This window comes from Camarhynchus parvulus, chromosome 27 (assembly GCF_901933205.1).
Source record: "Camarhynchus parvulus chromosome 27, STF_HiC, whole genome shotgun sequence".
NCBI classification, from domain to species: Eukaryota; Metazoa; Chordata; class Aves; order Passeriformes; family Thraupidae; genus Camarhynchus; species Camarhynchus parvulus.
The window spans coordinates 5,463,701-5,472,016 of record NC_044597.1 but is presented as its reverse complement, the minus strand read 5'-3'; positions in this window follow the sequence as shown (position 1 = coordinate 5,472,016).

Below are 8,316 nucleotides of genomic sequence, written 5' to 3'. Positions count from 1 at the left end.
GGGAAAAAAAGTGAAATTTAAGGAAAGTCGCTTTTTTTAGGGATTTTATTTTTAGGGAATGCTGAATGTTTGGAGCTCTTGGCTTGTCCTGCTCAGCAACAAAAGCGCCTTTCCTTCCTTAAATATTCAACTGTGAATGTAGAAATGGGGGAAAAAACACAATTTTTGGGTTGCAGGGAATAGAAAAATCCGTTTGTCCAGCGAGTTTCAGGCTTCAGAAAGTCCAAAAAAAATCAAAAAAGTCAGGAAAAAAAATTTTAAAATGAGATTTTTTTTTAAAAGTGCTGCAAATTGGGAAAAGAGATCTCCTGACTCGGACTGTAGCAGAATCAAAATTGTGCCAAAGAGTTCAAAAAGAGGTGAAAAAAAAAAGAAATAAATAAAAATATGCACAAAAAGAAAGAGAAAATTAAAAAATTCAGGTGATGTTTAGAGAGGAAATTGGATGTGGGAAAAAAACCACAAAAAATGGGATTAAAAGCTGTTTATTTGGAATTATTTGGGATTTTTTTTGCTTTTTCGGGGCTCGATTCGGATCAGGCTCGATGTGGTTTTTGGTCTCTTGCTGCACTTGGAAAAACACAAGGAAAAAATAAAAAACAGGAAAAAAAAAAGGAAAAAAAAAGAAATTTATATAAAATATATAAATATATAACTTGAGTTGAGCTGACAACGCCGGCGCTTGTAAAAGGTTTCTATTTTTCCACTGCAGTTGAAGATGAATAAAATGGTGTCAAACATTCCCCAATATTTTCTTTTTTTTTTTTTTTTTGGGATACTCTTGGCTCTTTTCCAGAGGGAAACCCAGGAAAAAATTGGGATTTTTTTAAATGGATTTTGGGGTTTTTTTCCCAGTAATCCACAAGGAATTTTTTCTTTGCCACTTCCCAAATTTCTCGCCGCGTTGGGAGCAGAATTTTTCCTCTGGAAAAAGGAAAAAAAGGGGGGGGGAAAAAAAAAAGTTGTTTTTTTTTCCTTAGGATGTTCAGGGTTTGGAGATTTGGAATTTTCACTTCGTTTGCAGCTCTGTGGAGGTGGCGGGAAAGCTCCTGGGAGGGGGAGCAGGAAAACTGGGCAGGATTTGCTCCTCAGTTCCTGGAAAGTTTCTTTTTCTTTTTTAGTTTTATTTTTTCTTTTAATTTTACAAATTTTTCTATTTTCCCCTTGATTTTAATTTTTCTTTTATTTTTCCCATTTTTTCGTTTTATTTTTTCCTTTTTTTCTTCGTATTTTTATCTTTTATTTTTCAATTTTCTTTTGGTTTTCCTTTTTCTTTTAATTTCTTTTTCGTTTTTCTTCTAATTTTCATCCATTTTTCTCTCTTTTTTCTTGATTTTTTTTCTCGGAATTTTTCCTTTATTTTCCTTTTAATTTTTCGTGGGGTGTTTTTTGCTGTCCCTAGTTTTCTGTTTTCCTTTATTTTTCCTTTTTTATTTTTTGTTTTTCCTTTCCTATCCATTTTTATTTTCCTCTTTGTTTTATTTTTTCCATTTATTTTAATTTTTTAAATTTTTCTTTATTTTATTCCTCCCCATTTTTTTTCCCATTTTTCTTTCTCTTTTGTTCTCCATTTTTATTTTTTTTTTCCAGTTTTTCTACTCTTCTTCCATTTTTCTTTTCCTCCCTATTTGTCTTTTTTTTTTTTTCCCATTCTAATTTTTTTCCTGTTTATGTCAAATTTTTTTTCCATTTTTCTTTTTTTCTTCATTTTTTCATTTGGTTTTTTTTTTTTCCTTCATTATTTTTTCCTTTCCCCTTCAACTTTTTCCCATTTCCCCCAATCCTTTCAACTTCTTTTTTTTTTCCCCACCATATTTCTCCTTTTTTTTTTAATTTTAATTTTATTTTTTTTATTTCCCCCCATTTTTCCTCCTCCCCTCCCCGCTGTTTCCGCTCTCTGTCGCTCCCGGCTGCCCCAGCTCGTACAGGGTATCAGACATGAATGTGCCTTCAGTGCTCTGCCCAGCGCGCAGAACCGACAAAACCAACCCAAAACAGCCCAAAAATCCCAAATCCGAGGAAAATCCGCGCGGGTCCCTCCGGGATCCCTCCCAGCGATGCCTTTTCCTTTTCCTCCGGGGCGGGGGCGGCGATCCCCAGAGGTGGAACAAAACGAGAGAAAACTCAAAACAAACATTGAAAAACTGAAAAAATGGAATTAAAAAAAAAGCCGTTCCCGGGCGGGAGGGGCCAAGCGGGGCCGGTTCTGGTTCCGGTTCTGGTTCCGGTTCTGGTTCCGGTCCCGTTCCGGTCCCGGTTCCGGTCCCGGTTCTGGTCCCGGTTCTGGTTCCGGTTCTGGTTCCGGTTCTGGTCCCGGTCCCGGTTCTGGTCCCGGTTCTGCTTCTGGTCCCGGTTCTGGTTCTGGTTCCGGTTCTGGGGCTGGGTCTGGTCCCGGCTGAGGCAGCGCAGAATAAACACTGAGAGTAGTGCAAAAAAACCGCCTCAGACTCTCTTTTTTTGGGGTTATTTTGGGGTTTTTGATGGGTTTTTAGAGGCTTTTTTGGGGTGGTTGTGAGGGCGTTTTTTGGGGTTTATTTTGGCTTTTTGGAGGACATCTTGGGGCCTTTTAAAGACAATTTTTGGGGGGTTTGGGGGTGGTTTTTTGGGGTTTTCTTTTTGCTTTTTGACAGGTATTTTGAGGCCTTTTCAGGGCCCTTTTTGGGGTTTTGGGGGCCTTTGGGTTTTTTGGGGGGGTTTTGTTCTCTTTCTAAAGGGCTTTTTTGTTATTGGGAACATTTCTGGGGTGGTTTTTTTACCTTCTTGGGGGTTTTTTTGGTGGGACTTTCTTGGGCTAATTTGGAGGGTTTTGGGCTTTTGGAAGGGTTTTTGGGACATTTTTGAGCTTTTTCTGGGGGTGGGTTGGGGGCTTTGCACTTCTTTTGGCCTTTCCTGGGGGGGTTTTATGGGGCCTGTTTTGGGGTTTTTTTTGGAGGCCTTTTTGGGCCTGTTTGGGGTTTTTTGGAGGCCTTTTTGGGCCTGTTTTGGGGGTTTTTGGAGGGTTTCTTGGGGTGTATCACAAGGACCTCCAATCCGCCCCTCCCTGATCCCATCGCTGCCTGGGCGTGGATCGAACTCTTCCTGCATCTTTTGGGATTCCTGGGGGGATTTTTTGGGCTGCATCACGAGGAATTTGGTGGCGCTGGAGATTCCAAATTCCTGGGGATCCCGCATTCCCAGAGATCCCAAACTCCTGGAGATTTCGGAATCCCTGCTGGAGATTCCCAAATTCCTGACGATTTGGCTCCATCAGCAGCTCAAGGACCCCAATCCCACCCTGATCCCTGATCCCCCACAGCCCCAAAACTGCAGCTCCACCTTCATTAATTACCCAATCAATCAAATTATCAATCAGCAGAGGAACCGCCCCTGGGTGCTCCTCCAGCTCCACAAAAACCCGGGCAGGATCCGTAGTTTCACCTCCCAAATCAGACATTAAAAAGCCACTTTTATTTTCATTTTCCCCAATTTTGGTCGTTTTTAGATTTTTTTTTTTTTCCCTGCTGCCTCATTTCCCGGGAGCCTCTGCCAGGCTCCGGCCCCCGCTCGGAGACGCCGTGGGAGGGGAGCGCCGAGCTCGCGTTTCCTCTCCGGGGGAGCCGGAGGTGACAGCGCTGTGTCACCGGTGCCATGTGCGCCGCCACCCCGGCCGGGGACACGGCGTCACCCCGCGTCGTGCTGGGATCGTGCTGGGATCGCTCTGGGATCGTTCTGGGATCGTTCTGGGATTGTTCTGGGATCGTGCTGGGATCGTTCTGGGATCGTTCCTGGGATCGTTCTGGGATCGTTCTGGGATCGCGCTGGGATCGCTCTGGGATTGTTCTGGGATCGTTCCTGGGATCGTTCCTGGGATGGTTCCTGGGATCGTTCCTGGGATCATTCCCGGGATCGCTCTGGGATCGTTCCCGGGATCGCTCTGGGATCGTTCTGGTATTGTTCTGGGATCATTCCCGGGATCGTTCTGGGATCGTTCTGGGATCGTTCTGGGATCGTTCTGGGATCGTTCCTGGGATCGTTCCTGGGATCGTTCCTATTCCGGGATCGTTCTGGGATCATTCCTGGGATCGTTCTGGGATCGTTCTGGGATCGTTCCCGGGATCGCTCTGGGATCGTTCCCGGGATCGCTCTGGGATCGTTCTGGTATTGTTCTGGGATCATTCCCGGGATCGTTCTGGGATCGTTCTGGGATCGTTCTGGGATCGTTCCTGGGATGGTTCCTGGGATCGTTCCTGGGATCATTCCCGGGATCGTTCCTGGGATCATTCCCGGGATCGTCCCCGGGATCATTGCTGGGATCGTTCTGGGATCGGGATTCCTGGGATCATTCCCGGGATCGTCCCCGGGATCATTGCTGGGATCGTTCTGGGATCGTTCTGGGATCGTTCCTGGGATCGTTCCTGGGATCATTCCCGGGATCGTCCCCGGGATCATTCGGATCGTGCTGGGATCGTTCTGGGATCGTTCCTGGGATCGTTCCTGGGATCATTCCCAGGATCATTCCCGGGATCGTTCCTGGGTTTGTTCCCGGGATCATTCCCTGGGATCATTCCCGGGATCATTCCCAGGATCAGCAGCTCCGGGTTTATCCAGGACTGGCCTGATGCTCTCTGCCCCCTAGAAGAGGAGGAAAAGCTGATTTTCTTTGGAAAAAGTGGCAAAAACGAGCCACGAGTGGAGTTTGGAGCCTCGGATGCGCCGCGGTGGCCTCGGGACCTTTCCCAGGCTCTGTCACCCGGAGGGGACAGGACACCCTCTGCAATGTGATTTTCCAGCTGAGAAATCGTTGGGAAGAGGGAGAAAAGGACCCGGGGGACAGAGGGGGGCTCCCGGTGCTCCCCTTTTCTCCCCGATGGGGCTCCATGGAAAACCCAGCCTTGGGAAGAGCAGGGAATCCCATGGGATGACCCAGCGCTGCCCACAGAGGCTCTGGGGACCCCAAATCCCCCAAATCCCCCAAATCCCAGGGGAGAGACAATTCCAGCAGCTCGGGCCTGTCCTGCCTCTGCTCCTCCTCCCGCCCCGAGCCTGTGACAGCTCCGCTTCGTCCCCGCGCTTTGTCCCCAACTCCCGGCGCCTCCCGTGCCCCTCGGGGCGGTCCCTGCATCCATCGGGGCACTCCGGGATGTTTTTCCTCCCAAATTCACTCCCGACCTGGCGGAAATCCTTCATTTGCACTTCAAAGCGCTCTGCAGCCGATCCTCGGCGGCAGCGGCCGCTCGGGGCTGGTTTTGGGGCCCTGTTTGCGGCAGATCCCGGCCCCGCGGACCCCTCCGGATCCCCGCGGATCCCGCCCGCCCCGCGCCACCCCCGGGTGACATTGCCGGGGCTCTTTGCCTTCCCCGGCCGCGCACCGAGGGCCATTCCCGGCTGGAAATTCCAACGGGAGCGGCCGCCGAGCGTCGGTGCCTCCCTGGCATTGGCTTCCCGAAATATTCCCGGCCTCGCGGTGCGGTTTTGGCTCCCACGGGACCCCCTGGTGGTGGCCCCCAGTGCCAGGGGTCTGTCCAGAGCCTGGATCCCCTCCAGGCTGCCCAATCTGGATCGGCAATCCCAATCTGAAGCTCCCGGTTTGAGGCTTTGCTCCCTTTGGTTCTCCTGCTGGGACCCCAAATCCCGAGCTGGATTTTCCAGCGGTTCCTTTCCCCCCTCGTGCCAGAGCCGTGCTCAGCACCAGGATTTCTCCGTGCTGACATCCCCCAGCTCGGCTCTGGGGCCGGATCCCCCTCAGTGCCCGTCCCTGGGGCTGCTCTTCCCCCCCAGCTCCTGCAGAGGCCTTGGCAGGGATGTTTGGAGCGTCGGGGTCCCACAGATCCCCCCTGGCCCCATCCCTGGGGCTCTGCTCCCCATTCCCAGGCCCTTCCAGGAATCTGGTGCCACCGGGGTCACTCAGAGCCGTGGGTCTGTCCGTGCTGTCGTTCCAGGCCCTGTCCGTGGGCACTGGGGTGGCAGTGACCCCTCTCGGGGGGCTGCAGGGGTCTGTCCGAGCCGTGGGTCATTCCAGGGTCTGTCCTCGGCCACCGGTCCGGCAGTGACCCCTCCCGGGGGGGTTTTGTCCCCCGGAGCCCCCGGCAGCCGCGGCGAAAGGAGAGCAGCTATTAATAACCCCGCGCACCCGGGAGAAGATGTAATTCCATCATGGAAGCGGCTCCGAGAACAATTCAGGGAATAAAATGTTCGGGGAGGGGGAAGGGGGGGTTGGGGGGCGGGGGCAGGGGGGGAGCCCAGCCCCCACCGCGCGGGGCCGCGGCTCCGCCGGGCCGGAGCCCCCGGGATGGAGGGGAGCCCCCGGGATGAGGGGGAGCCCCCGGGATGAGGGGGAGCCCCCGGGATGAGGGGGAGCCCCCGGGATGGAGGGGGAGCCCTGGGATGAGGGGGAGCCCCCGGGATGGAGGGGGAGCCCCCGGGATGGGGGGGAGCCCCCGGGATGAGGGGGAGCCCCGGATGAGGGGAGCCCCGGGATGGAGGGGAGCCCGGGATGAGGGGAGCCCCGGGATGAGGGGAGCCCCGGGATGGAGGGGAGCCCCGGGGGGCGCCCCCGGCCCCGCGAGCACCCCTGGGGGGTCGGGCGGGCACGGAGGGGGCCGGGGGTCGGTGGTGCCCCCCGGGGGTCGGTGGTGCCCCCCCGGGGCAGGGCACGGCGGGGGTGTCGGGTCCGGTCCCAGCGCCCGTGTCCGCCCCGGAGCATCCCCGGGACCGGCCGTGCCCCGGTGGGGGGGTCACAGCCCCGGGGGCGGCCCCGGCGCGTGGCGGGGGAGGGGCTGGCGGCCGCCCGGTGCCCACGTGGTGTGTCGGTGTCTCCGGAGCGGAAGAAACGGCGGCGGGGCCGGGGCTGCGGCGGGCGCCGGGAACGGGAGCGGCGGCGGCGGCGGCGGCGGGACCCGGCGGGGCGGGGACGGAGCCGCATCCCGGCGGGCGCCGCCGCAGCGCAGCAGCAGCGCCGGTGAGTGCGGGGCCTGGGCCGGGGGGCACCGGGAGCGGCCGGGGGGGCAGAGCGGGCGGCCCCCGCCCCACCGGGCCTGTCCGCTCCCGCCACGGCGCGACCCCAGCCCCGGCCCCAGCCCCATCTGCCCCCGCCGCCTTCAGCATCCCCGCTGCATCCTCATCCGCGGCTCCATCCTCATCCTCACCCCCATCCTCATCCCCATCTCCATCCCCGGCCGGATTCGCGTCTTCATCCCCGCCCTCAGCCCCATCCCCGGCTCCGTGCCCATCTCCACCCGTGCTTGCATCCCGCTTCCGTCCCCATCCCCGGCTCCATCCTCATCCTCATCCCGTCCCGGCTCCGCCCCGGACCCCTCCTGCGTTTCCGTCCCCGTCCCCCGCCCGCGACCCCCGGCGCGGCGCGGCCCCGGTCCGGCCCGGGGGCGTTCGGGGACGGTTTCCCGGAGGCTCCGGGGCCGCCGCAGGCCGGACCCCCCCCGCTGACCCTATTGCGACCCCCGGCCGCGCTCACCCGCGCTCCGGGCCTGGCTCCGGGGCTCGGGGGCGCGCTCGACCCGTCCCCCTTTCCCCGCCGGTTCCGCGCGCGCTGCCCTCGCTCGTGGCCGTGGCGGTGCCCCCAGCCCCCCCCGCGGCCCCCCCCGCCCCCCCCCAGCCCCTCAGAACCGGGACAGCCCCGGGGGGGTCCCAGCAATGGGGGGGGCAGGGGGGCTGCCCTAGGCCGGGTCCTGCCGAGCGCATCCTCCCGGCCCCAAAAGGGTTTTTGGGGGGGCCAAGGCCTGTCCCCAACCCAGCCTCTGTGGGTGCCAGGGGCCCGGCAGCACCCAGAGCCTGGCACATCCCATCCCATCCCCATTCCCGCTCCCGGTCCCGTTCCCGTTCTCGTTCCCAGTCCCATCCCCATTCCCACCGGAGCCCTGCGCCGGCCGAGCCCTCCAGCAGTGTCCCAGTCCCGGGGAGCCGCAGCTCTATTTTTGCTCATTTCCCAAGCCCCATTTCTGCTTTTTCCCAAACTCCATTTTCGGTTTTTTCCCCAGGCACCGAGGAGGGGCCGGGAGCGCGGAGGGAGCGGCGGCGCCGCGGGGACCCCGATGAGAGCAGCTCCGGCTCCCGCCGGTCCTCTCGCGGCGGATGTCCGGAGCTCCTGCACCTGAGACACGCCTGTGACACGCCTGTGACACGCCTGTGACACGCTGGTGACACACCTGTGACACGCCTGTGACACGCCTGAGACACGCCTGAGACACGCCTGTGACACGCTGGTGACACACCTGTGACACGCCTGAGACACGCCTGAGACACGCCTGTGACACGCCTGTGACACGCCTGTGACACGCTGGTGACACACCTGTGACACGCCTGTGACACGCCTGAGACACG